Source organism: Lepidochelys olivacea (assembly GCF_965140295.1).
Source record: "Lepidochelys olivacea isolate rLepOli2 genome assembly, chromosome: 8".
NCBI classification, from domain to species: domain Eukaryota; kingdom Metazoa; phylum Chordata; order Testudines; family Cheloniidae; genus Lepidochelys; species Lepidochelys olivacea.
In genome coordinates this window covers 15268360-15295167 of record NC_140418.1, presented here as the reverse complement: position 1 = coordinate 15295167, position 26808 = coordinate 15268360, and the positions used below count along the sequence as shown (strand labels likewise).

The window sequence follows — 26808 nt, the reverse complement described above, 5'->3', positions numbered from 1 at the left end:
TCCAAACCCCTCAGTCCCAGCCCGGAGCACCCTCCTGCACCCCAAACCTCTCATCCCCAGACCCACCCCAGAGCCACACCCCCACTGGAGCCCTCACCCCCCCCATGCCCCACCCCTCCTGCCCCAGCGCAGGGCCCCCTCCTGTACCCTGAACTCATTTCTGGCCCCATCCCAGAGCCCACACCCCCAGCCAGAGCCCTCACTCTCTCCCCCCCCAACCCCAATTTTGTGAGCATTCATGGCCCGCCATACAATTTCCATATCCAGGTGTGGCCCTCGGGCCAAAAAGTTTACCCATCCCCGGCCTAGAGCTTTACATGCTGCTTGTAGTGCTTACTTTACATTTATGAATATGACTGGGTGTTTTGCAGTAGTTATGAATTCTATGATGCTCGGCATGCATTTACAAATACTGTCTGCTTTGCATTTTTTGCAAACTCTGCATTCTGCAATGTTTGTTGTGAACTTTGCCCTAGTCTACACAGGTGGGGAGGCTGGGGGGGGGGGTCGACCTAAGATACGCAACTTCGAATAGTGTAGCTGAAGTTGGCATATCTTAGGTCAACTTACCTGCTGCTCCCCCATTGACTCCGCTTCCGCTTCTCGCGAGCTGGAGTTCCGGAGTCAAAGGGGAGCGCATTCGGGGATCGATTTATCTTTATCGATAAATCAATCCCTGATAGATTGATCACTACCCGCTGATCCAGCGGGTAGTGAAGACCTGCTCTAATAGAGTTAATTTAATTCTCCAAAAAACCCTTGTTGAGTGGGGAAAAAAGAAACAACGCTGCAGAAAATCAATGTGCAAAAGCCAAAAATCACATAGCCCCTATTACACAAGTTTTTAACTTAATGGGGTGAAAGTTTAAAATTATAAAAGGAAGTAAACATGTGTGTCCAGTTGAGGAAACAAGCATAGTCCAGTGTGGCTACACACACACACCTGCCATGGTTCTCACAGGTCAGTGTATGTAAAGCTGTGGTTTTCCTTACTGTCCCTGGCATGGAGTGGAAGGGGTAAGGATGTGCCCTGTAAAGCCACGTGGTATATTAGGAGGTGCAGGGAGCAGTGACCATGGAATTCTCCAAGGACTGCAAAGGGTGGGCAGGTCTGGGATTTTTGGACTGGTAGGTCAATCAGGGCCTGCAGCACTTGAGTTTGCTACCTGAGAAGACCTATTACATTAGCTACATTTCCCGCTGCAACTCCTGAGGCCTCTTTCTTGTACTCTCTCTTTCCTTTTCCATGCTGTTGGTCACGGTGGCTCTCCAAGCCCTTTGTTCATGGTCTGATGAAGCACTGGCATGCAGGATCTCACAAATCATGTCCTCCCACATTCTCTTCTTTCTCCTCCTCTTCAGGGTCAGGTGTTCTGCTGGCAAGGAGGGGGCACCTCTCAAGGCTACCCTGCCAAAAGCTGCTGATAAAAACAGACAGATGTGCCACTGGATTTACAGTCACAAGAGAAAGGCAAAGATAAGTTTCAAAACTCTTCCCATACACACTTTTAATAAGCCATGCTTATCGACACTTCAGCTTTGGAGTGCCTCTGCGTAGCACTGCTCTCCAGTCCCATCCTTGGTGAGTACAGCCTGTCAGGGAGGCAGGGGGGTGGAGGAGAGGAAGGATTTTATGTGGCCTTAAGCTATACAAAAAGACAGTTACCTTTTCCGTAACTGGTGTCCTTCAAGATGTGTTGTTCATGTCCATTCCATATTAGGTGTGTGTGCTTGCCACGTGCATCAGTGCCAGAAGTTTTTCCCTCAGCAGTATCCGTAGGGGACTGGCTCTGGCGCCCTCTGGAGTGGTGGCCACATGGCACAGGATAAGGGGTGCCACCGGCTCTCCCCACCCTCAGTTCCTGCTTGCCGGACACTCCAACAGTGGGGAAGGAGGGCGAGTCATGGAATGGACGTGAGCAACACATCTCGAAGAACACCAGTTCTGGAAAACTGTCTTTCTTCTAACCCTCTTGCCGCTGTGCTTTGCTGTCATGACTGGGGGCTTGGCTACACTTGCGAGTTACAGCGCAATAAAGGAGCCCCGGGCGCACTAGCTCACTACCCGTCCACACTGGCAAGGCACATAGAGCGCTCTGACTCTGCGGCTACAGCGCAGTGGAGTAACGTTTGCTGTGCCCCCACTGGAGTGCCACCGCACCAGTGTGGATGAGGTGTTGCATTACTGCACTCTGATCAGCCTCTGGAAACATCCCATAATCCCCTTAAGTCAAGTGGCCACTCTCGTCATTGTTTTTGAATCAATGCAGGAATGTGGATATGCCCTTTGAAAGCTCCGTTTCTGACAGCCGGCTGCTTATCTGCTCTGAGACAAAGCAAACCATGAGTGTGGAATGTTGTGTGAGAGAGAGAGAGACCGGGGGGGGGAGAGAAGGGGGTCTGCTGCTGTCTGAACTTACAAGACAGCATGCCGACATGCTCTCAGCCCCCAAAACCCCACTCTCTCTCCGCCCACATATACACAACACACTCCCTGTCACACTCCACCTCACTTGAAAAGCACGTTGCAGTCACTTGCTTGCTGGGATAGCTGCCCACAATGCATCGCTCCCAATGCCGCTACAAGTGCCACAAATGTGGCCACGTCAGTGTGCTTGAAGCTGTCAGTGTGGACAAACTGCAGCGCTTTCCCTACTGCGCTCTCCGAAGGCTGGTTTAACTCAAAGCACTCTATATCTGGAAGTGGAGCCAGGCCCTGACACTCATCTCCTATGCCTGAGCACAGCCTGTCCTTGGCACCCAGCAGTGCAGTGGGTATTGACTGGCAGTTTTCCACAGGCTGTGGGGATTCTAGCCGAGATCCAACTCCCGAGAGTCACAAAAGGACAGAGAACACAGCTGCTGCTGGCATTCAAAGCTGCCTGGGCCCATATGATGCGAGTCTGTTTACCGCCAGCTAAACTCATCACACATGGCAGAAGAAATAAGGCTGCCATCATCAGAAACTTACAGAAGAGGATTGTAGAGTATCTCTCAGGAGGATAAAAGGGACATCCCTACGTGCATATACAAAGTGCTCTGCATGTCCCATGCCTCCACCTAACCCAACAAGGAAATGAAAAGCAGATGCCAACTCTACCTCCTCCTCTTCTTATATGAGTAAAACAATGAAAAGTCGATACCTTTGTCTTGTTAACTTGGGGCCAGGCCCGGCACCATCTTTAAAATTAAACATTGTAAGGAAAAAATGTACGTATACACTTACCTGAGTTCTCTTCCCCTTCATTAGGCTCATCTGTGCTTGCTTGGTAGGACTTGCCAGACTTTGGTGGAGCTGCAAACAGATCCTGGCTCACAGCATCCTGTTTCCCCCATCCCATCCTCCTCCTCGCCATTCACAGCTGCGGTCTCGGGATCCCATGAGGTATCCACAGTGGTCTGTGGGTTGCTGGTGAGGTCTCCACCACAGATGGCATGCAGTTCCCTGTAGAAGCGGTAGGTCTGTGGCGCAGCACCAGATCCATCATAGGCCTCCCTGGCCTTGTGATATCCCTGTTAAAGTTCCTTCACGTTCACACAGCACTGCTGCTGATCCCTGTCATACCCCTTTCTCTGCACCCCCTATGCAGTCTGCTCGTAGATGTCCATGTTTCTACAGCTGGTCCATAGCTGTGCCCAGGAAATCCAATACTTTTTGTCTACTCCAGGCAGGACTGTATCTTGTACCTCTGTGCGCGTGGAGCTGGCATAGGGAGCTAGGCAAGGCAACTGCATGTAACAAAGGTGAGCTGCTGTGTGTGCTTGCCAAGCTGGGCAATTAGGAAGAGGCATTTCAAAAGCACACAGGGGGAGTTAAATGGGGGTGTGTGGTTTCCGGTCTCTGTGACCCATAGGTAGTGGAGATTAAAAATATAACCAGGATGGTCACTGTCCATTGGGACAGCTGGTGGAGGTTGTTGGAATCGACACAGGTCATACAGTGGCTACGCTCACTCTGCATTGACCTCAGGAGGTCAACCATGGCTCTCCACAGTTTGGGCAGGTGTTTTTACTGTGTCGCTGTAGTGGGGCACTTACATCAGCCAGAGACAAATTTGAGTGTAGACACATACTCAAAGAGGCTGATGCAAGATGACTTACATTGACCTGACTTTGTAGTGTACACCAGGCCTAAGCACTCAGTGCCAGAGAACCAAATTCAGCATTACCCTGAAGTCACAAGAAGTTCTTACGTTGGTTTTGATGTATCAGGATTTGGCTGTTAATAAAGTCATAGGAACAAGCATGCCAGCAGAGTTAAAACCAGTGATGTCAGAAGGTCCAAAGTGAAGAAACTTTTTCACCTCTGTTGTAATTTAGCTGCTTACAGAGGTCTATACCAGGTTGTTCAGAAATCAACATCATGCAACCTAAACAAACACATGACACTCTGGCATGTCAGTTTCCAGTCAAATCTTTTGTTCAAAGCACAGTATGGAAGCCTAGTTATTCTTTGGCTGGAGAAGGCACAAAGTCCTGGCAACAATAAACACATGGGATCTTTACCAGGTCTGAAGCAATAAATTAGTGGGGATTATAATTCACCACAGAGTGCTAATTGCCAAGACAAAGTCGAGGGCCCTCTGTAGATAAGGCCCCCAACAGATGTTTGTTTGCCCTCTGTATCTGTTTTTTAATTGTAGTTATCCAAGTGATAGCCTGAGCCAAACTGGTTCATCTAGTTTCTGGCATAAGAGTTGTTCTAGAGGATTGACATGTGGGAGTTTAGAAATACAGGAGCAGAAGGGGGTCACATTTTCCCTTACAGCCCCCAAACTGTGAATTATTCAGCTCCATTGCAAATGTGCTCTGCATCCTTGGTCCCACGAGGGCAAATTCTCAGGCCTCCATCTCCTCCCGTTTACTCTTCTGGAGATACTTGAATTTTGTACTGAGCACTGTAAGAAAATGAGACAAAATTAATGTCTAATGCCACCCAGGATATTGTATTGTTTCCAGCTCCTCCAGTGAAAACAGTACTCTTGCTATTCCTCTCTCTGTTATGATGCATTCACTTCTTCACATGCTGGTTTCTGTTCTCCCTGTACAGTACAGAGGCAGCCCCATTTGTTTTCTGTACTGTAGATGAGAGCTTTGGGTTTATTAATCATCTTTGGTAGGTTTCATGTTTCTGCCTAGGTACTTCTATATCTCTCCAATTCCTACAACAACTGTGAAATCAGTGGACGTTAGGCACCTAAATACCTTTGAGGATCTGGGCTGAGTGCCTCCCCAAGATTAATAAATTCATTCTGAAACCAGCCCCCCGAGGGAAGCAAGTACTATTGTCCCCAAAAATCAGAAATCCCATGGTATAGTATATACAGCAAGGAGCATGTTGCAGATTGGTTCTGAATAGCTTTGGATGGCAGGCAACTCAGGTGGGGGCTAGCACTTTGCTAATGGCACTACAGAGAACAGGTTTTCTAAAGCAACACAGTCTTCCCTCTCCCAACCCCAGCTGGAGGCTGAAGTCTGTGGGAGAGCAGCTCTGTGGTCTGAACTGCCGATGACTCCCAGCAATAGGGCAGGATCATGAGTATTCAGATAGCAGCTCCCAGAGCTTTCTACAGCTCCCCATGTCCTGAGAACCTGTCCATCCCACCCTTACTTATTTAGTTAACCAGCAAGGCATATCATTTCCTATGTGTCTCAGGATTTAGGGACATCACCCTCCCCCGCCATCCCAGTGTGGGTTTTGCTGTCAAAGCAGATGGGCTTTCCCTGTGATAAGGTTTCAAATACAGAAAAGAAATGGAGGTGTTTCACACACTGTCCAGCTTGTAAATAAAAACCAGCCAGCGGCGTCAGACTCTATCTCCTCCGCTTCCCACCAAGCTTGTCCCGGCTAACAGCTTGGAGTGTCATGAGGTGATTAATGGAGAGTTTGTTGTGTGGTAGAAATGGAGCGGGGAAGGGGTCTGAAGCACCAGAGCCTGGCTTTACAAGTACCGCTTCCATCTACAGCCATGTAGGCCACGAAGCCCATGCATTTCTGCGTCAAGGGGAACATGAACCCACTAGGGGGAATTCTTCACTTTCTTACAATCTGAGCCAGAGAGCAGCTACACTGGCACCCCCATCCCAGCTGGGGCAGTCCCGCTGACATAAGGGGCCTCTGACAGCTTTTCAACCCCTCCCTCCCTGCCCGTAGGGGCCCTGTTGTAGGAGCCATTCTAGGGGCCAGAGGGACTGAGCCTATATCTCAGCCCTAATGACCTGCCACAGCCGAAGCACAAGTCAGAGTCGCTCTGAGAGCTACTTTAACCAATGCCAAGGGCTGAACCAGATCCAGGCTAGGGGAGGCAAGTGCCACCCTAAATCAAGCTCTGCCCTGGTGCAGGGATAAATTCAGGCCTCTGACTGCATCTGACTTGCTCAGATGCAATTGCCCAAATTCTTTACTAGACAGTACCAGTACAAAAGCACATTTCAAACAGAAGGCGCCTGTGTGACAGGATGTCACATTATGAGAGGAAGGTATATCCTAGGTCCCGACTCCCTCACAGGAAGCCTCATTTGGCAGGAAAGCAACACGCTATCGGGCTGTCTGAAGCCTTCCTCTCAATACCTCTGGCGGTTTCTTGCAGTTGTACATCGCAGGAACTCCCACCTCTAACCTTCTACTGAGGCTGCTGCAGCTCTTCAGCAACCAGAGCGGTTCTCTAGCTTCTCACACCTTTCCCACAAGCCTCTCGGGGAGCCCTTCAATTGGCAGCCTGCGCAGAGTTCAGCTTCTGCTTTCAACCCACCACAGAACTATCACATTCCCTTCACCACACACCATGAATTAGGTATCTATTATTGTCCCAGTTAATACTGACGGGATGGGTACTGAAGTGCAGATGGGTTCCGCAACTTGGCCGAAGTCACACAGCATGTCAGTCTGTGGTAGAACTGGGAACACAACCAAGATCGCCTGACTCATTAGCTCACATTTCTGGTCTCTACAGGTCATTACCAATCTGATAACGGTACACACAGCCAGAAGAGAACACTAAGCTTGAATAAACATCCCAAATTAAGAAAAAAGTGCATCTTCAGGAGCCCAGAGCACACTTACAAATCTGTTGTCGGAGCAAAAAGGACAAAAATAGTACGTCCCCGAAGAGTAGTAACTTTGAATCCACCAGAAGCAAACAGTTCTACATTGTTGTTATTACTTATCTGTTTATGTTACTTGCAAGCTTGCCAGGCAGAGCTGGCTGCGGGGGGGGGGGGGGGGGGAACCTCAACAAAATCAATTTGTTTGTTGTCAATTTTCAGTGTAAAATTTTAACAAAAAAAATTTTCCTTTGCTGAAAACGGAAAAAAAAATGAAGAAAATCCAACAACAAAATTAAAAAAAAATAGTGGAAAGTAAAAGTTTCCACACGAAAAAAAAAATCGTTTACTTTAAAACTCACTTCTCCATTAGAATTTTTTTTCCAGCCAGCCCTACTGCAAAGTACTTTTTGGGAAACATAGATCAAGTCACGGCTCCGAGGTGCTTACAGTCTGAATAGTTTTAACTCTGATCAGTCCACGATGAACCACACAAAATGCAAAAATGATGTGGAGATACAGGATACTTTATCAGGGCTAATAGGCCAAAAAAAATAAACCAACCAAGACAATGACCCATTTGGAAAATCCTACATCAAAGACTGGAGCAATGTTTGATGTCTGAGCCATGCTCCATCCCAAATATAATTAGAAAAGACTGACGTGCAACTAATTATCAATTGACTAACCATAACCCAACAATCAACACACTCACCCCTCCTCGGAGATGGTACAGCTGCTACAGCAAGAGAATAGGTGGTTCAAGTAAGCAGTGAAAACTAATGATGTCCTCTCATCTCTGCCTGCTAGAAGCTAAATCCATCCTTCCTGAACTACCCACTACCTCTAGGCTTGCTGATCCTTGGGCCACTAGAATGATTGTGGAGCCCAGAGTGAAATACTAGTAGCTGAAGTTCAAGTCTGTACTTTCCCTGAGAGTCCTTGTGTTAAATAAAGGCGATCAACTGGCCAACATGCATGTTATTATTTTAAACATTTATGTTACAGTGTCTGGTCCTAAAACTGGAATGTCACACATTAAAACTTGGGCATTCCTCATTCCTGCTCCAACCACTAGACCATAACTCTCTCAAACTGGGAATTACCTATTGAAGCTAAATTTTGAAACAAAAAGTTTTTTAAAAACAAGCCACACTTCTTCTTGATGTTGCTGAATCTTCCAAAGAAAAATTAGCATCCGTTACAAATGCAAATGGCCTGTTAGATCATTGAATCCTTTCACACCAAGAGCAGGATGTAGTCCATGACAGACTGTACCAGAAACTCAATTGATACTATAACTTTGATCTTAACCACAATAATTAGGTCTTCCGTACACAATGCTTCCCAAAATATTCCACAAAGGATGGGTGAAATGATTTGGATAAAACTGATCCAAACCTTCCCCAGACCTCAACTAACCTTTCGTTGAACCTATATGGAGACACAAAAATGAGAAACATTAGAGCAGACATGCCAAACCCACAGAAAAAATGCAGAAATTGGGTTTGTTTTTTGCTTAATTGGCTTGTGAGTTGCTTGTTGGCTAGTTTTTGGCTTGCAGCTTGTTGCTCTTTTTTTTTTATTGGCTCCTGGCAAACAGGGGCAAGGGAGGGGGAGAGTGTCAGGGGTGCACAGCAGGCCAACCACAGTCCCAGACTGCATGCCGGGGGATCTAGTCACATAGTGTGGGGTTCTTAGGGATTGGCTTGCTTTGGCCTTGTTTTGAAATGGGCTGAGCTTGATTTTTGGCTTATTGTGAAAGTCGGGCTGCTTATTTACCACATGAAAGTTGGCAACTGTGCATTGGAGACACACCGCTGATCTCCAGGTCCTGACCAGAAAAGCCATTAAGAAATACTATCCCCACCCCCCATTAGTCCCAGTTCCAGCCTAAATAGTCAGTAAATACCCAAAACGTCAAGCCTTGTTTTACAGACCAGAGATGCTGAGAGGGCGCAGATAAACCTCTGATCTTTAATGTCTATATCCATTCCACGCCTCCAAACCATTCAAGGTTTGCTTATGCCCTAAAAGTGACCATTTAAGAGAAGAAATGGGCTTAAGATGCAACATTCAACACCCAACTCTGGGTTCAGATTTCAAACAGCTTCCACGTCAGGTTGATCTGGCCATCTATCTCCGAGGATAAATATTTCGTACACTATCCTGATCTCACTACTGCTCAAACAATCGGAAGCCTTTTCTATGTAAAACACTAACCTGCACTTCATCCTTTATGCTCATTGCAGAGCTCAAGTCTTTGCAACTCAGATATGAAGATGTTAAAAATTATTCCACAGATCATGGGCCATGTTAATTTTGAAATGTTTCTGTGGTTTGTTGACATGTGGTACACAGTGCCACTGTTACCACTCCTTCATTGTGACTCCTGCATGGAAAAAACATTGAGACTAATCTGGATGTGCTGGGAACACTGCACTACCAGAGGCGAATGGACAAAGGCCTCCTCACCCACTTTGGAATAGCCAACACTTCTTACAGAGCAGGCCCCTAGATTTTCCCCCACCCTGTAATGGGGTTGGCACCCAACTCTCATAAGTGCCCCATTCTGGTTGGGCATGCCTGCGTTCTTTAGTTCTAGTGACCCTTTTCAGTGATTTTCAGGCAGTTTTGTCAGCGACACAGTGCTCCGGCCAAGTCACCGTATCTGTATGTTAACCAACACAAACCCCTTCTGGGGTATATGGTTCACCGGGGCATATCTCAGTACCCCTTTGGTGGTGTGTCTCTCTAGCCCTCCCTGAGCTTTGGTCTTTAGTAATCCAGCCCTCATACAGGCTACAGCCCTCCCCAGGCTCAGTCTCAGCAATCAGCCCAGAGCTCCCTCCATGCTCCCCCACTCCCTGTTAGCAAACCATCTGTAGCCCTGGTGCTCTTTCAGGCAGGCAGGCAGCCAGCCCTACAGCCCTTTCCTCTCCTGCTCCAGGCAACTAAGTATTGCACTCCTCTGCAGCTCCTTTTATATGGCCTCCTGGGCCCTGATTGGCTGCTTCCCCTATAGCCACTCTAGCCTGCTTGGAGGACCTCTCCACTGCTCCTTCCCTGGGATGGGTGTGGCAGAACCCTGAGGCCTCCAGCAGGGGGCCTTTGGGCCTAGTCCATCCCATCACACCCCCACAGTGAGTTTTCTTTTACAGGTGCTCTGCCTCTGATCTAACCCAACCTAGTTCACACAGAGCTCTATGGGGTTCCACATTACTTCACCCCTATTCCTTAAAGATATAGCCAATTGCTTGGCTACATTTGTGGGATGTTATGAAGAATGTTTGAGAGACCAGTTAACCAAGCTTAGCCAACTTTTATTTGTCAAAGACAAAGGAGCATAATACAGAAAGTAAAGAGTTCATACTTCACCAGTCCTTCTGAGAAGCAATTCTGGCAGCATCCCAGTTCACCTTACACAGTTGTGTGCTGAAAATATGCACTTAAACTATTTATAGTATGGTTAGAGAGCATACTACATGTCAGCCAAGATTAAAATCGACCAATCAACTTTTGGTCTTGCTTTTCTTGTATCAAGCGTATTTTTTGTTTTGGATACTGCATTCCAAGTACCAGTTGGACCATTGAGGTGCATTCCAATCTGTAACAGGACACACCTTTCATGCATCTTGCCTTTGAATCTGCTGGAGCCAAAGCTGACTTCAGCGTTACAAAGTGTTACGGGTGTTATCTGAGCCTGAGTGGAAGTGAACAGCATTGTGGGAAAGACATAATACAACTTGGTTCGCATAACTGCCCAAATGCTCTATATAATACAATATTAATGAGGTGTGCACTACACCTAACATTTGTAGGGCCTAACACCATCTTTCAAGCACTGCACCTCCAACAGAGGTCATTGTTCTTTTTGCTGCAGCTGGGAGCAGTCTGCTCTCGGAAAGATATCAAGATTCTGATGCTACTTTGAGACCAGTTCAAAGGAAACTCCAGGTGTTGAGCAGCCATTGCTGTCTCACAAACACATTCACCAACCACATTCAGGCCAGCAAATCAGATCCTTTCAGATCTCAGTACCAGCATATTAAAGTGGATTGATGCTGTTCTGAGCATTCCTAATTGACCAAACTAAGCAAGTAAAGAATAATTTCAGGCTGCAGAAAAATGCAATGGGCCTACTGTCCTCATTTACTCGGGTGCAAATCAGGAATAATTCCATTGATGTCAACAGAGTTCCACTGGTGTAAGCCCAGTGGAATTGAAATCAGAACAGGTCAGAGTTCCCTTGTCACTCAGCATTTCATATCCACTCCTGTGATGACTGCTGACCAATGGAAGCACATTTTCTTGAAGCAAAAGTTCTAAATTCTGCTGAAGAAAGCCAAGCCATGGAGCTCTTCTGTTGCATAAGAAAAGTCTCATACTTCAAAGAACTGGTGTGTGAAATATAGCAAGAGAACTACTCAGATATGAAGAGCTGTAACTAAACAAAAAAGAATTAAAAATCAGGGGGAAAGCAGTATACAATAGTGATGCTTCTCTCACCTTATTCTTAGCTGAGTTGCCTAAACTCTATGTGCTCTGTTTGAGATGTCTGGTGCTTTTAGGAAACTAAAACATTTTTTCTTCACCAATGAGAACCCAATAGCATAGGACAAGAGTTCCGTGGTGGGAGAACAAGTTGGGAGATATCCAGAGAGATGCTTTCAGCTTGTTCCAAAATCCTAGCATTAGCTCTAGTACTCTGCTGTAAATCCAGGAAGCTACAGTACAGACCCACAGACAGGACTGACAAAACATGTCTTAACTATCCCCTCAGAATGGTTAAACAGCTTTGTAACAGCTGCTGGGCCAACTGCACAGACATCTGTTAAAGAAGCGTAAACCTCCTGCAACAAAGCCTTTCCTATAGGATTTGATGCTAACCTTGTTCTCATGAGGGTTTGGTATCAAGCAACTGAGGAAAAGAAAGTCCTGTGTCTTTTTTTATCTATTCAGTAAAGCAAGGTGTCTTTTTGGTGCTTTTAATATTAGGACACATGCTGGGGTGGAAGGAGGCGTGTTTGATGGGACAAATCTTGCAAAATTAGAAAGGCTTAGAAAGCATATACAGAAGTAATGGGAGGGCTACTACATGTGAATAGTACTGAAAACCAAACTGGCTGTGGGCAATGGGACATTACATTAAGAGATTCATATTACCTGCAGTGTGAATCTCATGAGTGGGACTGAGGGCACAATTTGACCCTAAAAGGAAAATGGAATTTGAACAGACGACCGTATTATTTACATATTTGTGTGGGGAAAGCAAATTTTGGGTGTGACCATGCTCCCAATCTTTTACAAAGACAAAATTAACTGAGTCATTGGGAAAACAGAACTGCCTGTGATTCCAAAGAAATATGAAAGGTATGGCCAATGGGTCTCTAAAATTAAGGTTGTAAAAACAGTTCAACATTAAGTGCTCATCAACAGTCAGCCAAACCACATGCCCAGGCACTTTGTGGAAGTAATAAAATGTGTCCTACAGTTCATACTGTAGTCAGTGCAGAAGTTTAAAATACTTACTGGTGTGGAAGTCTTATGTGTATGCAGTCTCCTGAATAGGGGGTCTTTTGGCATAACAAAGGCTAGGTGAATGAGAAGAAGCACTTTGCTCACTTTCACTAAACCCCAAACTGCTCACTCTTAGACTCAGTTCCGGAGCTGTGATTTGATTTTGCAAAACCTCACTGGTCAAGGTTTGGTTTCACAAAACAAAATCCCACAACAGGCATTTTTGGGGTTCTGAGCCACCAGAGTGTGAAGGCTTTTCAAGAAAATGTTCCAGTTTTGGCCCATCTCTAGCTATCATGAGAGTTGAATTGACAAATGGACATCTAAGGTTAAAACATCTTGTGCAGAGAAGGTGCACAGGTAAAGTACTGGCATGACTTTATGGCAATCCAGCAGCACACCTAGCTCTACCTCTCACCAGCAACTTGGAAGATGGCTTGGTCCCCTTACAGCTGCACCAATGTTAGCTTATGACTTGCTGGTTGTCAAAGGCATGAGCCAACTCAGGAGACATACCAGTGGGATACCGAGCTTCCTCTGAGACTCAGAGTTCCCCCATCTTTTTGTATAAGAACAGGCAAAATGCCAGAGGGTCAAAATTTGAGCTTGGGTAAGCAAAGCTCTGAAGTTTACATTTAAAACTGAGCCAGACACTGCACAGTAAAATGCACTGCAAGAAACAATCCAGCACTGGCCTAGAGGATGTACTAGATGTCACAAGACCTTTACCATCTCCAATTTCTAGGGTTAGCTGAATTTTTAACTTGAGGCTGACAAACTGAGCTGAAATCTCACAAGAACCACCTCTCTCGGGGTATTCTGGCATTTCCATTCTCTATCCTCACCAGAACCAAGATATGGAGAGGGACATGACAATGACAAATAATAGGTTCGTGGGGGAGGGAATAAACCTACTGTAAGCCTCCACAACTCTTGGGTTTGGCACCAGTTTTGGGGGTTTGTTTTATCCAGCCCAGCCTCACTCTTTGGATGAACGTGCTCTGTTTCAGTTAACAAGGCAAAACCTGAAGCTATCCTGGCAATGGTCACACTGACCCAGTTACTCTAACACACAACACGCCCTTCAACTGAAGGAAAATTCATTCAACAACATTAAAAAGTGACAACCACCATAAAAACCTTGTAGGTAAAGAAAGAACAACTTCCCGCAAAACCCGCAGGCAGTGATGTTGGGACAATCTGAGAGGTGTGTGGCACAGAAGGGTAAATCCTGCTCTGCATCAAATCTCACAGCCAGGACTCAGTTTCTTGGACTCAGTCCCAGGTTACTGCAGGCAAAACAGCATGGAAACAATTTCATTCATTCTGTTTTGCTGATAGTGGCACATTGGGAGCTGAAACTTTGCACTGGCCATGTCTGCCATTAGAGATCACCTAAAAGAAATTCAGTGCTGTGCCAATTCAGTCTAATGGGAGAAATACTTTATCCTCATGCTGGGGGCAGGACTCCTCTAACTAGATCTTGGTGGAAATGTTTTAATCCAAAACTAATTTAGATGAAAAATGGCTTATTGTGAAAAACAAAACAAAAAATGTGGAGAAATTGCTTTTTGACATTTTCCTAAGAGAAACATTTTTGACCAAAAACACTTTTCAAAAATTGAAAATTTTTACTGAAACCCAAGGTTTATTTTCCAAAAAACAGTTTTTTGAAAATCAAAACATTTTTAGTTTTCAAAAAAACTAAAATATTTTCATGTGGAAAAGGAAAGAAAATAATTCTCCTCCCCCCACAAAAATCCTATGAAAAATAATTGCTATTTTCTGACAAGCTCTACCTCTCACCGGTAAACTGGGGAAAGGGGTGGTCCCCTTACTGCTGCACCACTGTTATCTTATGTCTTCTACATTGTGGAAGCATTTCCCAACACTAAGTGTGGTTGGTTTCACCCCAGAAATGGAGGATAGGACTGGAAGGGACTGTGAGAAGACATCCAAGATAGTAACAGCAGGAGTTAGACCATGAGCCAAGTCCAAGAACCCATGCAGTTCACTGGGTGTTTCCAAGGGTGTAGCCACCTCCTGAGGACCCAGACCAGTAGAGCTAGCTGCTCCATGGAGGCTGCTTTATCCCAATTCAGCAGATTCAAACAGCTGCAATGATGAATCAGACTTTCATTCTTTGCAGGAACATATGATGGGCAAAATGTTAAAGTCCAAAGCTCTGGGTGCACTTTCATCACAGTATCATACATATCTGCTGCTGGGGTGGGAGGCTGGGGAACAGAAGATCCCATAAAGCCTGTGTTCTCCCTTTGCCAAGATTTCTCTTCCCATCTACTATTGTGAAGGCTGCCACCTTCAATCCCCATGCTGGCTGTACTTCGTGGGTTAGTACTTTGAGACGGAATAGAAGATAAGATTAACGTTACTGCAAATAATAATCTCCCTCAAGGTCAGGGAAAACAGTTATCAAAGCAAAGTTTATATTAATTTTGTTTCTTGGCTCATTTTTGTTCAAGTAGTTGCTCCCTCTGTGTGTTGGGAATGGATTATCTGTGCAGGAGAAGAGAGGTTGTTAATAGAGAGCTTAAAATGATGATGAAATTGATGCTTCTCATTAGTGGTACTTGACTGTTGAATGCCTTTGCCAGAAACCAAAGACACAGTTACCCTCACTGTAAGGTAGTACCAACTTATATACTGCAGTACAGGAGCTTTTAGAAGCTTGATCTCAATTCAAACCACTTGTATTTGACTGGGATTGAATCATGAAGCCTGTGGGGAAGACCGTTATATTTATATTGGTTATTTATTGGGTATCAGATTATGTTTGGGCTGAGTTATCATACACAGTACTAACAGCTGGTGGGTTTCTGCTTGTTTATACAGCTAATGGAGAGTCATATAAACTGTCACAGCTCTGATTTCTTCCATCCGCTGACACAGACAGAACACAGGGGACACCTGGGGCAATTTAGAGGGACTAAATTGAAGGGACCAACAGTAAACCAGGCCTTCATGCTCCAGCTAAGGCAACTCACACCACCAAATGTATGCAAATACCACAGGGTTATTCAGGTACAGTTAAGACCAAAACCAATGCCTGTGCATTCAAAGTATCATTTGCATTACCAGCCCCGTACCCCCGAATGTCTAGAACAAATGCTTGGCTTAGAAATGATTGGGAACTCTCTCTCACTCTTTTTTTACGTGGTTTCCACAAAATTAACATTTTCTGGGGGTAATTTTTGATTTTGCTGAAATTTTGATTTTTCCACTGGGAAAAATCAAAAGGAAATATTTTGCTTCCCAAGTTGAAAGAGTTTGGTCGGTTGAACTGTATTTAAATGTTTGTGTCAGGTCAGTGAGACATTAATCTGGGTCCCCCTGAGTTGCCCTATTGCCTCATGGGAGTTGTAATTCAAGTGTCTGGGGACCCTGTTCGTCTGTTGGCCAGGTTTCCTGACAAGACGACATCTTTCATAATGCACTCCTGTCTCACTTCTGGCTGAGCCACCACAGGAGTCCGGGGCCTGTGGTGCATGGAGTCTGGCCAGGGAGCCTCACTCACGGAGGAGAATATGGGCATGCAGCACCTGAACTCAACTCCCATGAAGCAATGCGGCAGCTCAGGCAGATGCAGGTCAATGTCCAACTGAGCCAAACTGCGATGTTTTGATTTGGGAATGTAACAAATTTTCATTTCAGTAAAAAAGGTGTTGGAGCAAAACATTCTGATGTTTCTGAAAAATTTCTTTTTACAACTTTTTGTTCCACAAAAACTTTTGTTTTCTCTACTTTTAGTCCTGATTTGGGATGAAAAATGTCAAAAGTAGTGGAATTTCCCATCGGATGGAAATTCCAGTTCATGTTGAGCTCTAAACAGGACAAAGTGTCAAGCTACCAAAGGAGTTCCACAACAGATCACAGCCAGCTAGGAGTGCATTATACGCTGGAGAGGGCCATATGCAATATTTTCTGACTGATCAGTCAACTACATCTACTGTGAACTGTGCTTTTAATGTTCCCTTTCTCTGTTCTGCAACATTCACCAGTCCCCCTTTATCGACATGAATTTCTTTGTTCCCATGTAAATTTAACGTGTTTATAAGGCAGGTTAAAAAAAAAAAAGTTGGGGCCCACAGTTGTCTAACTAGGGCCCAATATTAACCAGTAGAGGAGGCTGAAAACAACAACAATTTTGTCAAAACTTTTTATGTGGGTCTTTTTGTTTTCAAAATGTTGATGAACAACTGCATACACTAACAACCTGATCATTGAATCTCTAAAGTGGAGTACTGAATATGCTACAGTCAATCATTTTGGGCAGTTGTCAGAGACGGCAGATTGGAATAACATACTCACCTCCTGGGCCGATTATTTGCTTAGCCCATACATTAAGCATTGGAAATGCTGCAGCTAGATCATGTAAAGTACTGAGCATCTTTATCTCCCACTGGCTTCAAGAAGCCGGTAGCATGCTGACCGCCACATTGAAGTCTGAACCTGCAAGGTACTGAAATCAGACTTCTAAGATACCTCAGCTATTAAACCATATCTTTTTTTTAAACTGAAGTGTGGCAAAACCTGCCAGTTTCTTTATTTACTGCTTCCTACACTGAGGAAAAAGTTGCAGTGACCCCTGATAAGACATGCTTCCTACAGAGGAGACAATGGCTGCTCAGTTTCTCAACTATTTTCAGCACCGCCTCTGTGTGCGAGTCATGTTCTGAGAAATGTTTATGGTTTAACACTTTCAAGTAGTTTTTGTTCTGCACCAGGCCCAGCAGTTCTGGAGTTCCTAGATCAGTGACTAGGCATCTTATTTCTGGCACCAAGCCTATCTGTCCAGCCCAGTTGCAGAAGGTTTCTAGAAAAGGCACCATCCCACATAAAGTGTTAGGGAATTTTTTTCTGAATTACTTGCTTAGAGACTGTCAAAAGTTCTCTTTACATCAGATTCAGATCCTTTAGCAGCTAAATGGGCAGGGTTTTTTCTGCCTCTCCAATGATGGGTATCATTGGAGAGGCAAAAATGTTTATGTAAACTCTGGGAATTAAACCCATTCTTCATTTATCATTGTACCATAATAAAATAAGAATAATAAAAGATCTTTAAAGAACAATGCAGGTAGTAATGTAATATTTGAACATAGAAAGTTTGTGTTGCTAAGATATTGGTATCGGACTCTGGGTCAGTTCCCACCTCTGCAACAGGACTTCCTATGTGACCTTGGGCAAGTCACTTGATTGCTCTGTGCCTGGGTTTCCCAGTCTGTACAATGGAGATAATTATTCCATACCTCACAGGGGTACTGTGAGGAAAAATTCAGTAATGCTTGTGAGGTGTTTAGATTCAATGGTGATGGAGGCTATCACATAAATACCTTTATAGAGTAAGGCCTTGTCTACACTACGGGGGTAAGTCGACCTAAGTTACGCAACTTCAGCTACATGAATAATGTAGCTGGAGTTGACGTAGCTTAGGTTGACTTACTGCAGTTTCTATACTGCACTGGGTCAACGGGAAATGCTCTCCCGTTGACTTCCCTGACTCATCTCATTTCGGTGGAGTACCAAAGTCAACAGGAGATCGATCTGTGGTCGATTTCGTGGGCCTTCACTAGACCCGCTAAATCAACCTTCGGTGCATCGATCGCCACAGTGTCAATCCCCGGTAAGTGTAGATATGCTGTAAGCCTAAAAATTATTGTAGGTAAATAGAATACACTTGTCACCAACAGTTCATCAGATAGGCCAAGAACTAAATGGGCCATGGAGATTGAAGTAGCCTCTTACCCTGACATGGTGCTTCCAGGACAGCTTTGTGGTGGCAGCATGAAGGAAGCTGGCTGCCACCTGCGCTCTCAGAAGGGGTCTCTAGAGTTGTATAAATACACTTTGAAAGAGCATTACATTCACTTAACATAGTACTTCCTGAAATTTGACATGCCTGAGTAATGCCTGTGATCAATGACTAGCTGCCAACCAGCACCTCTGTCATGCCATAAGATGCCAGCACTCCTTCAATTTCTCATACACCCACCCTAGTAATGGTCTGGTGGGTAGCACTCTCTTTGGAGTTACCCAGCTCTGCATCAGGAGAAGCTGGAATGAGAGGGATGGAGGCTAAAGCGCTCCCTGAATTGTTTAGACCTCCTCTAATGAGGAGGTTGTTGAGGCTCCTTACATACGAGCTGGCATTGAGCAATGCCTCCCCGGTTTGCCTTGCTTTGCAGTGGTCATGCTTAAAGACTGTTAGAAAAGTAGACACTGCAATCTAGAGAGGTTACTTCAGGATTCCCTGGAAAATACTGCCACTACTGAAGTACCACAACCAGCAGAGAACTTCCTCAGGGCTCTGTGTATTATGAGCTTATGCAGCTGCACAAATGGTCATGTAACTGGATTATTTTTAAACTATCACATAACTTTGCACAGATCTTCAGCTGCAAATTAAGGTGGCTTTCTTCACTTGAGTGCAGCTACTATCTGATAACTTACACCAGAGAACAATCTGACCTCTTAATTCTCTAGCCCTAAGATTGTGAAAAAAACCTTCAAAATAGGAACCAAATGTATCCACACACATAGTAAGGTCTGTTTGCAGTCAAATGTTCTGGTTCATCTCTATCGGGTCTTTCTCTGAAGCCCAGAGATGAACAATTCAAATGGCCACATTATTTCACAGCTGATCAGTTTAGGGGAAACGTAGAATTGATGTGCTTATTTGTTAGTTTTGGATCCTTGCCCTGAACACCTTGCTGCCTAGTTTAAGTGGGTAAGTGGTAATTAATATAACAAACAGGAGAAGTGAGGGAAGAATCATGAAAGCATGCAGTTAAATCAGACTACAGGGGGCATATCCTGAATGCTCAAACACTATTAAGCATTTTACTTTTTTAAAACTCTGCCAGCTTCTTTTCTTTTTTGAACACTGTGTGAATTCCCTGACTCTTCCCATTTCTTTTACATTTAAATGTTAGCTTAATACATTCCTGTTTCTAGGTCAGAGGAGTGCAATGAGCCGTCCCACAGCAAAATTATCTAAGCTTTTAAACTGTCCCAACCGCCGCTCAACAGGTAGATGCTGGACAGCAGCTCACTCCTCCACTGCAGGGCTGATGACCCTGAAGGTAAGAAACCACTTTTCAAAGATAAGTACTGGATACAAATCCACCCACACTCTCTAGATGCTGTATCCTTTATCATCTGCTACTAATTACATTCAAGCACAAGAAAGTATGCCCTGGAAATCCACTAACCTGGCCAACCCTTGGGCCTGCTCTGCTTCTTCCCCCATTGCAGAACATCCACAGGCCTCATAGAGCCGGATGTGGTTTCTTGTTTTTGAGCTAGGTGGTGAGAGTGTCCAGAGCTCTCAGTTCAGTTAACAGCGCTGCCTGCTTCACATGCTCATTAATCAGTTTGCCAGCTGCAAGTAATGTGTCCTTACTTGACTAAAATATCTAACAGTTATTCCCCAAAGGGCTACCCAGCACACACACAAAACCAAACACACACACACTTTCCAGCTCAGCAGTGCAGAGACTGGCTCATTCACACAGTCTTGCCCTTGGCCACAGTTCTCATAAACCTTCATTGCTTTACAGCACGCCCACTCTCACCTCTTGGTTCTTCCAATGCAGATGGTTTTTAATTCCCTTATTTGCCCTTCTCCCTCCCCTATTTGTCAAAGATTTACACCTTCAAATGCTGGAGGGTTTGGTGCCTTTATAAGATACTCTGGGTGGGGAATAAGAAATAGGAAGCGAGCACTGAGGAGAGACATGTGCAGATGATTGGATTCTCTTTCCTCATATCACACTACCAGTGCTTGTTGATTGCAAACATCTGGCCCAGCTTTAACACCACTGACAATCTTCAGGGCACCCAAGATACTGCTATTACTCTTTACCCCCTATTTTTGTAATCAACCAACACCACTGTGAGGGTAGGGAAGTATTATTATCTCCATTTTACAGATGGGGAAACTGAGGCAGGAGTGTTAAGTGACTTGTCCAGTGCAAGGGCAGGAGTCATTGTTAAGGCCTGTTAGAACTCTGTGGTTCCTGTTTCCCATCCCCTGTTCAGGGCCTGACCACTACAGCAGATTCTGTAGTGATCAGACTAATGCTAAGCACAGTCATTGCAAAATTATGACTAGAAGCTTAAGGAGGAGCCACTTGTGGGGAATGAAGATGACACCCTTCTGTATGGCCACTGGTCATACAATCACTATCAAGTGCAAGGGAAAACAAAGCAACATGGATTCAAACCATGGGAGACGTGAAGGGGACTCCCCAGCAATAAACCAGAATAAACCGAGAGGAGCGAAGAATAAAACTACATCTGCTACAATGCCAAGCAGCACTCTCTGGCGTCCCTTCCAACAATGGCCAGTGGGTGTGAGAAACTGGCAAGCAATGCTGCACAACTCCCAGCACACTAAGAGTACATTCCTGGCCTGCTATGAATGTATCTCTTTTCAAAAATAATTTCTCCATGTCTCTCCCTCTCTCTCCCCTCACTTCTCCTTTCTGCCAGGTGAGCTAAGGCTAACAGAACCTAGATCCCTGGGGGTGGAGAATGAGGGAGTTAAGTGTAGTATTTTTTAATAAATACCATATATCCCTCAGGTTTCATTTGGCTGGCAGTCAGGCAGGTTAAATCAAGAGGCTGTTAAAGGAGGAAGCAAACAGGAAAAGACAAAATGGCAAAGATAAGGCTCCTTCAAGGAGCAATGGGGAGATCCTGCACTTGACTCCCACTAGGCTGGCATGGTTTACTCTTCCCTAAAGCCTCTGAAAGCCTAGGATCAAAGGGGAACCTAAGCCTTAAAGCAGCTGGTCTCAGGAAGGAGGGGTGGAGGTGCCCAGGGAGCATCAGCAAGAGCAGCCAGGCTGGCAAGGAGGCACACAAAGAGGTCATGCTGCAAGCAGGCCAGTCTGCTCAGAGATGAGGGTGAGCTGGGATGAGGGGAAACTTACAACCAAATTCAAGAAAAGACTTGGGGCAAGTCTACAGTACAAAATTAAGTTGACCTAAGTTACAGCAACGTGCAGCCACCACAGCAATTAAATCGCTTTTGCTTGTGCACACTGTGTTCCTTGTGACAGCATGTGTGTCCTCACCAGGAGCGCTCGCACGGATTTAACTGTCATTGTGAGGCATGGTGGGATGGCTTCTGAAAGGCAGCAACGGTCGAGGTAAGCAATGCAGTGTCTGCACTGATACTGCCTTGGCCTAACTACATCGACCTAAGTGCTACGCTTCTTGCAGAGGTGGCGTTATTAAGTCGACGTAGTGGATGACTTACGTCGGTGGGAGTGACGTTTTAGTGCAGACCAGAGGTGGGCAAACTACAGCCCGTGGGCCGCACACAGTGTAGTGTATTAAATTGCTCCCCGTAGGAGTGTGCTACTTACGGTGTACTACTTACGGCTGCGGGTCCTGGTGCTCCATAAGGAGCACATTCCTACAGGGAGAAATTTAATACACTACACCAGCAGTGGGGCTCAGGTGGTGCTTTAAAGGGCCCGGGGACTCCAGCCGCTGGGGGGAGCCCCGGGGACTCCGGCCACTGCGGGGAGCCCCAGGGGCTCCGGCAGCAGGGCTTGGGGGACGCTTTAAAGGGCCTGGGGTTCCCCGCAGCGGCCAGAGCCCCTGGCCCTTTAAATCACTGCCGGAGCCCTGCCGCCGCTACCCCAGGGGCTCTGGCAGCGGGGCTTGGGCGGCGCTTTAAAGGGCCCAGGGCTCCAGCTGCTGCGGGGAGCCCAAGGCCCTTTAAAGCGCCAGCCTGGGAAAGCTGGTCCGGTCCTGCACGGTGTACTGGCTCTTGCTGGTAAGCCGGACCGTACCATATTGGCTTACTTTCACCTCTGAGGTAAGGGGAAGTTTATATAGAACTTTATTATTTTACCCCTTTGCTCTGCATAAGACGTACCTTTGGATGAAAGAATACATCCTGCCTTGCTATGAAGAAGCTGTTTCTGAGTCACTCTACACAGGTGCTGTCACAAGTCTCTGGCTGTAAAGGCCTTCAGGGGCCAAACTCAGTTGGGCCTCTTGGGTTAACCTGGTTGGGAAACAGGGAATGCTGCCACCCAGAGATCCAGTTCAAGAGTGGTTGGACCACAGAATTCCATCCTGAGGGAAGTGTAGGAACCCATGTAGGGGACTAGATGTCCCGATTTTATAGGGACAGTCCTGATATTTGGGGCTTTGTCTTATATGGAGCATGTCCTCAAGGAATCAATTCTGAAGCACTTAGCGGAGAGGAAAGTGATCAGGAACAGTCAGCATGGATTCACCAAGGGAAAGTCATGCCTGACTAATCTAATTGCCTTCTATGATGAGATAACTGGGTCTGTGGATGAAGGGAAAGCAGTGGACGTGTTATTCCTTGACTTTAGCAAAGCTTTTGACACAGTCTCCCACAGTATTCTTGTCAGCAAGTTAAAGAAGTATGGGCAGGAAGGATGCATTACAAGGTGGGTAGAAAGTTGGCTAGATTGTCGGGCTCAAAGGGTAGTGATCAATGGCTCCATGTCTAGTTGGCAGCCGGTATCTAGCGGAGTGCCTCAAGGGTCGGTCCTCGGGCTGGTTTTGTTCAATATCTTCATTCATGATCTGGAGGATGGTGTAGATTGCACCCTCAGCAAGTTTGCGGATGACACTAAACTGGGAGGAGTGGTAGATACGTTGGAGGGTAGGGATAGGATACAGAGGGACCTAGACAAATTGGAGGATTGGGCCAAAAGAAATCTGATGAGGTTCAACAAGGACAAGTGCAGAGTCCTGCACTTAGGACGGAAGAATCCAATGCACCGCTACAGACTAGGGACTGAATGGCTCGGCAGCAGTTCTGCGGAGAAGGACCTAGGGGTGACAGTGGATGAGAAGCTGGATATGAGTCAACAGTGTGCCCTTGTTGCCAAGAAGGCCAATGGCATTTCGGGATGTATAAGTAGGGGCATTGCCAGCAGATTGAGCGACGTGATCATTCCCCTCTATTTGACACTGGTGAGGCCTCATCTGGAGTACTGTGTCCAGTTTTGGGCCCCACACTACAAGAAGGATGTGGAGAAATTGGAAAGAGTCCAGCGAAGGGCAACAAAAATGATTAGGGGTCTGGAACATATGACTTATGAGGAGAGGCTGAGGGAACTGGGATTGTTTAGTCTGCGGAAGAGAAGAATGAGGGGGGATTTGATAGCTGCTTTCAACTACCTGAAAGGTGGATCCAAAGAGGATAGATCTAGACTATTCTCAGTGATAGCAGATGACAGGACAAGGAGTAATGGTCTCAGTTGCAGTGGGGGAGATTTAGGTTAGATATTAGGAAAAACTTTTTCACTAGGAGGGTGGTGAAACACTGGAATGCGTTACCTAGAGAGGTGGTGGAATCCCCTTCCTTAGAAGTTTTTAAGGTCAGGCTTGACTTTCTGTCTCTTTCACCTCTCCCTCCACACTTTCAACACTGGAGCCACAAATATGTGCAAATATGTGCATAAATATGCAAATATGTGCATAACCTTACTACATTATTACGCAACCAAACACAGCTCATAAAACAATAAAACCCATAAAACAACCCTGGATGCTGGCAGGCCACATAACGCATGGACTTACAGTCAAGCTGGCCTCAAAGAGCCAAACTCAGAGCTGATGTAAAATACCTAACATTAAGGGGTGTGGAAGTAAATTATATGCCTGGTGTGTGTCCATGTTTAAATTATATGCCCCAGGAAAGGAAGGGTAGGGATTATAACTGGAAAAACAACAAATGAGAGTAAGAAGGTGTGAGATAAACCAGAACCCTCATACTTTATCTTAACAATCAACAGGAAAATGTCTCTTCTGCCACATCCTCACTCTCACATCCTTCAGCATGTGCACTTCACTAATTTGCACCCATAAACAGCTGCTTACACTCTCCTTTAAGCTGAATTGAGACCAGAATGTGCAAGCCATATTATTGCTATTTGTATTGCTACAACACAAGACTCATCCAACTGCTCAGTATTTGTACTGCCACTGTACAAACATCTCCCTCAGATCCCGTGTTTGTTAGACAGCACACTCCCCCGCTGACGATGGGGTCAAGTCACACACACACACCCATTTCCAATGTGGCTTTGTAACGATACTTACCAGGCAACTGTGTAGCAGCATGACTGGAAACCCCAAGACACACTACACTGTGGTTGAGGCAGGGAAGCCCCAGACTTTCCTGTTCATGCTAAATTCCTCTGTTCAGCAACAAGAAAAATGTTACTAATCAGTGGAGTCTTTGAGATTCAAGGACATGTCAACACAGAAAGACTCCCTCTAGCAGTGAAAACATCAGGAGTCTTCCTAAGTGTAACCTACTTGTTAGAGCCCTGAACCAGGATCCAAAGGACCTGGGTTCTATCCCTGGCTCTGCCACTGGCCTGCTGGGTAACCCTGGGCAAGTCACTTCATCTTTCTGTGGCTCAGTTTCCCCGTCTGTAAAAGGGGGGTGATGACACTGACCTTCTTTGGGGCTAAATGGAAGAATCACATAAAAGCGGCATTAGGCGACACAGTGCTGCTGGAAGTGGGATTTTTGAATGAGGCACAGAACTGAGGGTTTCACCTCCGTTGGTCACTACAGATCCATATAGCCCTCCCCTTCCTCCCTCTCCCCCCCGAAAAAAGCAGGAGCCTGAGCCTCTGTTTTACATTGCAGCCTTTGGCCCAAACTTCCAGGATTAGCAACATTATGATCCCTTCCCTAGTGTAAATGGAGTTTCAGCTGATGATAGGTTTTCTGCATCACGTGGATTAGATTACCTCCAAAAGTGTTAGCTGACACAGCCTTGATAACACAGCGTTACAACTCTGTCTGCACTGGGCTCTCATTGTTAGCATTGCTAATATCAATTTAATTCAACTGATGTTAGCAGCTACAGGGATTTTTCATAATGTTCCCTAGCATAGACAAGGCTTCACTGCCAAGGCTAAATTCCATCTTGAGTAATTATATTCTGGCCTGCCGCCTGCATTCCCTTGCAGTTTCAATGTGTGATTTTACTAGCTTAAGCACATGACAACGGCTGCTGTGTGTTAATAGCCATTGTGTTTCACCCCAGAAGCGGCTACATTTCAGTGGTGGGTGAAGTGAAGCCAGCATTGCTCATCAACACCTTTACCACCAGTTATCAACTTGATACTATGCATATTACCACCCATGGAATAGGGAATTCGCTGCAGTCTCTCAGTGACAGCCATTGGTAACTGTTTACCTTTTAACAGTGATCAATACATAGTGCAGTATATGCTGCTCCAGCAACTAGTGCTCGTCTTAATAAACTTTGGGTCAGATCCTTCCTGTACCAAGGTCCACACAGCATAAGAGTGCAGGATCTCAATGTGGGGGGAGAGAAGAGAAGGGAGAAAGGGGCCATTGGACAATTGGTTATAGCTTCCTGTTTCTACGGACTGACCTCCCCTGGCTGCAGCTCCAGCAGCTGTCACTTATGTCAGCTTAAGGGATGACATAATTATGTCAGCCTAAGGGATGATTACACCAGCTGAAAATTGGTGGACCCCCTCTTCATCCCCTGACAAGCCCCCTATTCCAAGGGGTGTGTCTGTGTGTGTGGGAAGAGGGTTGTTGATGTCGGACCAGTATGCACTGGGGCAATTCCCAGCTTTGGCCAAATTCCAACTCCTTTGTACTGACACACTTTAAAAAAAAAAAAAGTGGGATTTTAATACATTGTCTACAGAGTAAACACAACAGACCCCTTCCAGAGTGACACAGAAGGTTAAATCTGCTTTAAAATACTCCTCCCCACCCCCCGCTTCTTGTAAACCAAGGAAAGTATTATTTAGCATCTCTCCCTTTTCCTCTTCTCTCCTCTGGCCTACAGCCAGCTGGAGCCTTTCAAGGCAAATTCAAGGGGTTTGCTATCAAAACACAGATAAATATTGTGTAGACGGAGAACAGTTTATTAGATAGGCTATATCAATAAGTCAAAAGAAAATAACATAAGAACAATGGTCCATCTAGCCCAGTATCCTGTCTTCAGACAGCGGCCAATGCCAGAGGCCTTAGAGTGAATGAACAAAACGGCAATTTCAAGTGATCCATCTCCTGTTGTCCACTCCCAGCTTCTGACAGTTGGAGTTTTAGATAGCACAAGGTTGCGTCCCTGACCATCTTGTTTGATGCACCTATGCTCCATGAACACAGTTATACTTTTGGCCTTCACAACATCCGAAGGCACTGACTTCCACGGATTGACTGTG

The 26808-nt window shown here is 45.6% G+C and overlaps 1 long non-coding RNA gene across 2 annotated transcripts in view; it reads right to left on the bottom strand.

The window, feature by feature from the left end:
- Window positions 1-203: 203 nt before the first annotated feature.
- LOC311524622 overlaps window positions 204-26808 on the bottom strand; it is a 64994-nt gene continuing 38389 nt past the window's right edge. Inside the window, exons 2-3 of one of the 2 annotated variants that reach the window (XR_014712590.1) lie at window positions 3227-4898; window positions 204-1421 (exon numbers count right to left, since the gene is read on the bottom strand). This is a non-coding gene — a long non-coding RNA (uncharacterized lncRNA). The remainder of the gene's footprint in view (window positions 1422-3226; window positions 4899-26808) is intronic. The other variant, XR_014712591.1, reaches the window with a different exon arrangement.